The sequence below is a fragment of the Ochotona princeps genome, chromosome 3, assembly GCF_030435755.1.
Source record: "Ochotona princeps isolate mOchPri1 chromosome 3, mOchPri1.hap1, whole genome shotgun sequence".
Lineage (NCBI taxonomy): Eukaryota > Metazoa > Chordata > Mammalia > Lagomorpha > Ochotonidae > Ochotona > Ochotona princeps.
The window spans coordinates 77559858-77566593 of NC_080834.1; positions in this window are offsets into that span (position 1 = coordinate 77559858).

Here is a 6736-nt window from a genome sequence, read left to right on the forward strand (position 1 = left end):
TCCTGCGGGAGACCTTAAAGAGTCTCCTGGCTCCTGGCTTCAGATCAGCTCCTCTCTGGCCATTGCATCCATTTGGGGGAGTGAACCAATGGATGAAAGAACTTTCTATCTCTCCTTTTCTCCATAAATATGATCTGCCTTTCCAATAGAAATAAATAAATATTTTTAAAACTGGGGCAAAAATTCAAATTTCCAAACAGAAAATGTAGCTAATTTAAGGTAATTAAATGATTTTAAATTGAATATTTGGTCTATATAATGCATTTTGCCTTCTTTCACTGAAGTTATTTGTTCAGAAAGCAAACACTGAAAACTCTGAATGTGATAACACTAAGCTAACAATTGCATTACAGAATAAATTCTAAGCAAATTGTTGCTGTTTTCTTCCACTCTTACAAAGAATGGTAAATAACACACCATAGCTCTTAGTGTTTGTTGAATGCTGAATGAACAATTCATAACAAAAAATAAATCAGAAATCACCTCTGCTGTTATTTTTCTTTTTATGATTTGCAGAATATTTATTTATTTATTTGAATTTGGTATTAAAATTCATTCTGTTTGAATCATTTATTTGGCAGTAAGGTGAAGATATCTTAAAAAAAAAAAAAAAGGTTTATTCATTGGGCTAGGCCAAATAGCTCAGTGACTAAATCGTCCTCATGCACGAGCCGGGATCCCATACAGGCAACAGTCTGTGTCCCAGTATTCCACTTCCCTTCCAGCTCCTGCTTATGATCTGGAAAAGTAGAAGAGGATGGTCCAAAGTCTTGGGACCCTGTGCCCATCTGGGAGACCAGGATGAGGCTCCTGGTTCTTGGCTTAGGATCAACTTATCTCTGGCCTTTGCAGCCATTTGGGAATTTAACCAGCATATGGAAGATCTTTCTGTCTGTCTCTCCCTCTCTCCATAAATTTGGTCTACCTTTCCAATAAAAATAAATGAATCTTTTAAAAAACTGATAGATGTATCCATTTACTTATTAAAGGTAGAGAAACAGAGAGACAAGGGAGTCGAAAAGGTCTTCCATCTACTGGTTCAGTCCCCAAATGGCTGCAAACAACAAGGGCTGGACCAGGCTGAAGCCAGGAGCCAGGAACTTCATCCAGGTCTCCCATGTGGATCACAAAAGCCCAGGGACTTGGACTTTCTTCTGCTGCTTCCCAAGCCTTTATCAGGGAGCTGGATTGAAAGTAAAGCAGCTGGGCCCAGCAGCGTGGCCTAGTGGCTAAAGTCCTCGCCTTGAACGCCCTGGGATCCCATATGGGCACCGGTTCTAATCCCGGCCGCACCACTTCCCATCCAGCTCCCTGCTTGTGGCCTGGGAAAGCAGTCCCGTGTGGGAGACCTGAAAGAGGTTCCTGGTTCCCGGCTTCGGATCAGCGCGCACCGGCAGTTGCGGCTCACTTGGACTTGCCGCAACTTTTAGTGTATCTTCTAGATGGGGCCTTTCAGAACTGAGCACCTGCCATCCTGTTCGCCTCCCAGCCTAATCCTGCTTGGTTAGGAAAATGCAAAATCTGAGGACCTCGGTTCAGATTCTGTGCCCTCCTGGAAAGCTGTATCCATTTGGTTTATCAACATACTATTCAGTGAGCATCTCAGACTTAGGGTCCTAGGTCTTACCATATTCTAGGAACCTAAAATATATCTACTGATAAGTGAATGCCAGAAAGACATCAGATAATCAAATGTAAAATACACAAATTCATAGAACTTATGGAGTCCAATGCCCTTTATGAGACTTGAGTGGGCCAGGGGGGAGGGTCAGAGAACAGTATTCTTTTCCTAAACAAGTTTGAAAACATTGAAAGATAACCATGAAATCTGGCAGGTGGACATGATTTAAGTACCTAGCCACAAAGGAGTTTCTAATGCTGCCCTCCAGAAACAGGCAGATGCATTCCTAGTAACAGCTCAGCTCCCCCTAAAGTGTCTGCCCAGTAAAACAGAGCACACAGATTGAGCAACTGTAGTTTCTGTGCTAAGTCAGCTCCCAGCTACCCAGAACCAGTTGTTTTGTTTTGCTTTATTTTTCCCCAAAATATACGAACTGGAGAAATTTCCCTTCTCCTCTGGGACAGAGTGAGTTGAGTGAGGGAAAGAGGCCAAAAGAATTACTGCAACTGATGTCCCATAGGCTTCGAAACAAGCGAAGTTGTACTCCTCCTATGCCCATGATATTCCCATGTTCTGACAGATTTAGATGCTGGCCATATTTCCTACAAATGACAGAAAACCAGTTCACAAAGATAACTACCAAATTACATATGTTAGTGTATCATCTTTTCATTTTACCACTAATCACTCTCATTCAGCTGATCTGTGAGCACAGACTAAACAAGGTCCACGGGGTTTTCAAACAGTTGTTGGAGGGGCTGATATGATGGCTCCATTGGCTAATCCTCTGCCCCATGGCAGCAACATCCCATATGGATGCCCATTTGTATCCCAGCTACTCTGCTTCCTATATAGCTCCCTGCTGTGACCTAGGAAACCAGTAGAGGAAGACTCAAAGTCTTGGAACCCTAAACCCAGTTGGAAGACCCCAAGGTGGATACTAGCTGCTGGTTTCAGATTAGTTCAGCCCCAACTGTAGCAGCCAATTTGCAGAGTGAACCAGTAGATGAAAGATCTGTCTCCTCCTTATAAATCTACCTTTCCAATAAAAGAAAATTTATAAAAAGAAATAAATAGTTAGTGGAAAATGTGTATTGAGAAAAATGTGCATGGATTTCAAGATATTTTTGTACCCAAGCAAACAACTTTTATTTCTAACTTCCCTTTGACTTTCTAAGTTCCCTCATACTTAGTTAAACTTCCTATGAAGATTTTTTTCAACTGTTTCAGCTTCTAAATAAGTATATCTCCATCATATTTACTCCATCCAATTAATTCCAGAAAGTACTGATTGCTTTTGTACCAGGTGCCAAGCACTGTAGAGCATAAAAGTGGGGCCACCAGTGGACCTGCAGTCCTTACCATCAGTGGCATTTACTGGTCTTTAAGACAAAGAAAAGGTAAACTTGTGATATCAACAGGAGAAGATTACAAGGCTTCTACTGATTTCCAAATGTTTTTTCTGAGTGGATAAATGATTATTCACCCAGAGTAGAAGACATTTCCTTTCGTTTATCATCAGCAGGAATGAGAGCCAAGATGCCAATGGTAAAAGGTCATGGAAATCACTGGAGGGTTATTCATCTTCCCTTCTCTGACCCATGTTGCCCCATTTCACAAAATTCTGCAATCGATAAAGGGAAAAACTGGGTGAAAGGGCTTGGATCGCTTGGTCAAATCAGTCACCACGGGAAAAAACAATGCGGACCAGTGGATGGGTAGTTTAACCTCAACCAGTGAAGTCACCACGCTTACTGCTATCCTTTCCTAGACACCTAGATCTTCCATTATCCTTTTGTTTTTAATCTTGTATTTATAAGAATCCTATTTACTTTCTTGTTTAACTAGGTTCTGGAAGCTTGCCCATATTTCACTAAATACTCAACTCAACAATAGTTTTTTGTTTGCTTGCTTGTTTTTAATCTTACATTGTTTTGTACCTTATCACCAAACTGCCAGAACTATTCAAAAATGGTAGAGATTAAATATGATTCAACTTCCTGGAACTTTCAGATTTAGGGTATACTTCCAGCTTCAACTTTTAAAAACTTATTTATTTGATAGGCAGAGAGACAGAGTGAGGCAGACGCACACAGAAACTGAGATCCCATCTGCTGAGTCAATCTCTAAGTGGTCACACTAGCCCAGCATCTGCTAGACCTCAGGCATGAGCCAAAAACTCCATCTTAGTCTCCCACAGGTTGTAGGAGCACAAGTTCTTGGCCCATCTTCCACAGGTTTCCCAGGGGCATTAGCAGTGAGCTAGATGGGAAGCAGAATAACTGAGACTCAAACTGTCACTCTGATAGGACATGCTGCCATTGCCAGTGGCAGCTTAACTTGCTGGGCTACAGCCCAATAAGTCTGCCTTTTAAACTGTATTGTTATGAAAAACCTGTAACTTTATTTTCTGTACACCACCCTCCACTTTCCACCACACCAAATGGTAATGTAAAGCTGCCAGAATTGAAGTGGGGTCTCCGTATCCTCTGCAGTGTGTCTGGCTGCCAGAAAGGCAGTTTTCTCCTTCCTCCTATTTCCCAGCACCCATTAGCAGGAACTGGAAGCAATTTCAAAAGAACTCACCATTTTGCTTTGTAATTATTTGGTAGGATATATTGCCTCACATGCTGGGAATTGGAGACTGATATTTCTGTCTGGAAAAGAAGAGCCTAACAAAGCTAAAACAATCGAAACTTCTTTTATCTTGGAGCAGGCGGGTGAGCTGCCCACATCTGATATTGGAATACCCAGGATCATTATTCTGCTCTGGATTCCAAATCCATCTTCCTGGTAGTACAGGCTGTGGAAGGTAGCAGTGATGGAATAAATATCTGGTTTCCTGCAACTCATGTGTGACTGGATTGAGCTCCTGGCTCCTGGCTTCATCCTTGGTCCACACCTGGCCCTTGTGGACATGCATTTAGGGAGTTAAACAATGGAACGTGAACCAACGTCATCGGAAAGACAACCAGAAGCCCTGAGCGGTCCGCAGAAACAGAAGAACAATAAACGTCCTTCGGGACCATGGAGGAGAGCTTTCTCTGGTCCGAGCCTGGCTCCACCTCTGGACCCCCACCCTCCCTTGCAATGACCATCAGGATCGCTCCGAAAACCCCTCATAGCAAACAAACAATCATACAAACTAAAAAAAAAAACAAAATAAATAGACAAACAACACAAAGTAGAGCTTGGAATCTGACAGGAAAGAGCTGGCATGGATTGGCTCATGCCTCGCTGGGTGGGACACAAAGATTAGTCACTCCTCACCATGGTGTTGAGGACTTTCCTGCACACACCCCCCCAAAAAAAATGTTCTGCACCTTAATTGTCGACCAATGTCTTGTTAGAGTTACAAGCCAGTCTAGATTATCCTAAAATCTGCCAAGATCAGCAAAATTATACTTCAACACAACAAATGGCTAAATACTAAAATGAAATAGACACGAGATAGCTGAATGGTACCTTATAGCCATTTTAAGGTATATAGCAGCTGGTCCTGTATATAAACTAAAATTGAAATGTCAATGAGCTAATCATAGGTTGTGGTGAAGAACTTGCTTTTTTTTTTTTTTTTTTAACACACTGGTTCTCAAAACCATGTCAATTCCATAATGTTACAAATTGCTGTTAATGTTATATTGGGACTCTTAATTGACTGGGATGATATTCTACCAGCTCTAACTTCGGACCAAAAATGGTCTCCCCAAGAAACTGTTCAACCCATCTGGACAATAAGTAGCTGGACTCTATGCTTGGTATATGTTTGCAAGGAAAGAATCTTGATTGAATTTGAACTGTAATACTGCATCAAGGTGGAGGAATCCACCAGGGGGGAGGGGCGTGGAGAGGGAGAGGGGTGGGGGGATTCCCAGAGTCTATGAAACTGTCACATAATGCAAAATAATAATTAATAAAAAATTAAAAAAAACAATGGAACGTGATCTTTTTCTCATTATTCTCTGTCTTTGTCTCCCTCCCTCCCTCTCTCTGCTTCTCAATGAATAAATAGATGAAGTCTAAAATTCTTTACCTCAAATGTAACGCTTTCCCATTAAACTATGAGATATATGAATTGATAGCAAAGATTGTTCTCATCCATCCTCATGTTAATACAGCAATACAAAGAAAAAATATTCCATGGGTGTACATAGACACAATTCTTAGAACGTAATACTGCTCTCTTACCCTCTTCCCTTCATTTTCTTTCCTTCCTTCCTTCTTTATTTTGTCTTTTTAATTTTTGAGATAACATTTTTAATCTATTGTAAAAGCTTAATGCTCCACAAAAGCTCCACAGAGCTACAGCCAAGCACTATAAGCAGTAATCAAATGGAAATGTGTCTTTCTCATTCACATACAGTAAATTTTAAAATAATAATTGTCATGAAAACTATGGTAGTATTTATATGCTAACTGCCACAAACATAATTTTTTTTCTTTTTAGGTCTGGCTTATTTCATGCAGCAGAGCGATCCCCACTTGCATCAATTCTGTTGCAAGTGTCAGGACTTTGTTCTTGTTATGGCTGAGTAGTATTCCATTATATATATATATATATCCATATATATATTCCATTGTATACATAATATATGTATATGTACTATACGTAGTATTCCATTATATAGATTCATACATTATATATACTTATTTATTCATACATGCATATCTAGCTATATATTCACACATTTTCTTTATCCTGTTATCAACTGATGGATGTCAAGGTTGATCCCATGTCTGTTACTGTGAATTGAGCTTCTCTAAATATAGGAGTCCAGGTAGCTGTTATTATGCTGATTTCGTTTCCTTTGAATATATGATCAAGAATGGGGTAACTGAGTCATGTGATAGATCTATTTTAAGTCTTCTGAGGAATTTACAAATGGGGATCCAGAGTAATTTACTAGTTGACATTCCTACCAACAGTGTATTTGAGTATCTTTTCTTCCACATCCTTGCCAACATCTGTGATTTTTAAAATATTTGGATGATAGGCATTCTAACTGCAATGAGGTGATACCTCACCTGTGGTTTTTATTTGTATTCCCTGATGACTAGCAATGCTGAGTATTTGTTCATGTGCCTGCTGGCCATTCGTATTTTATTCCTTTGAAA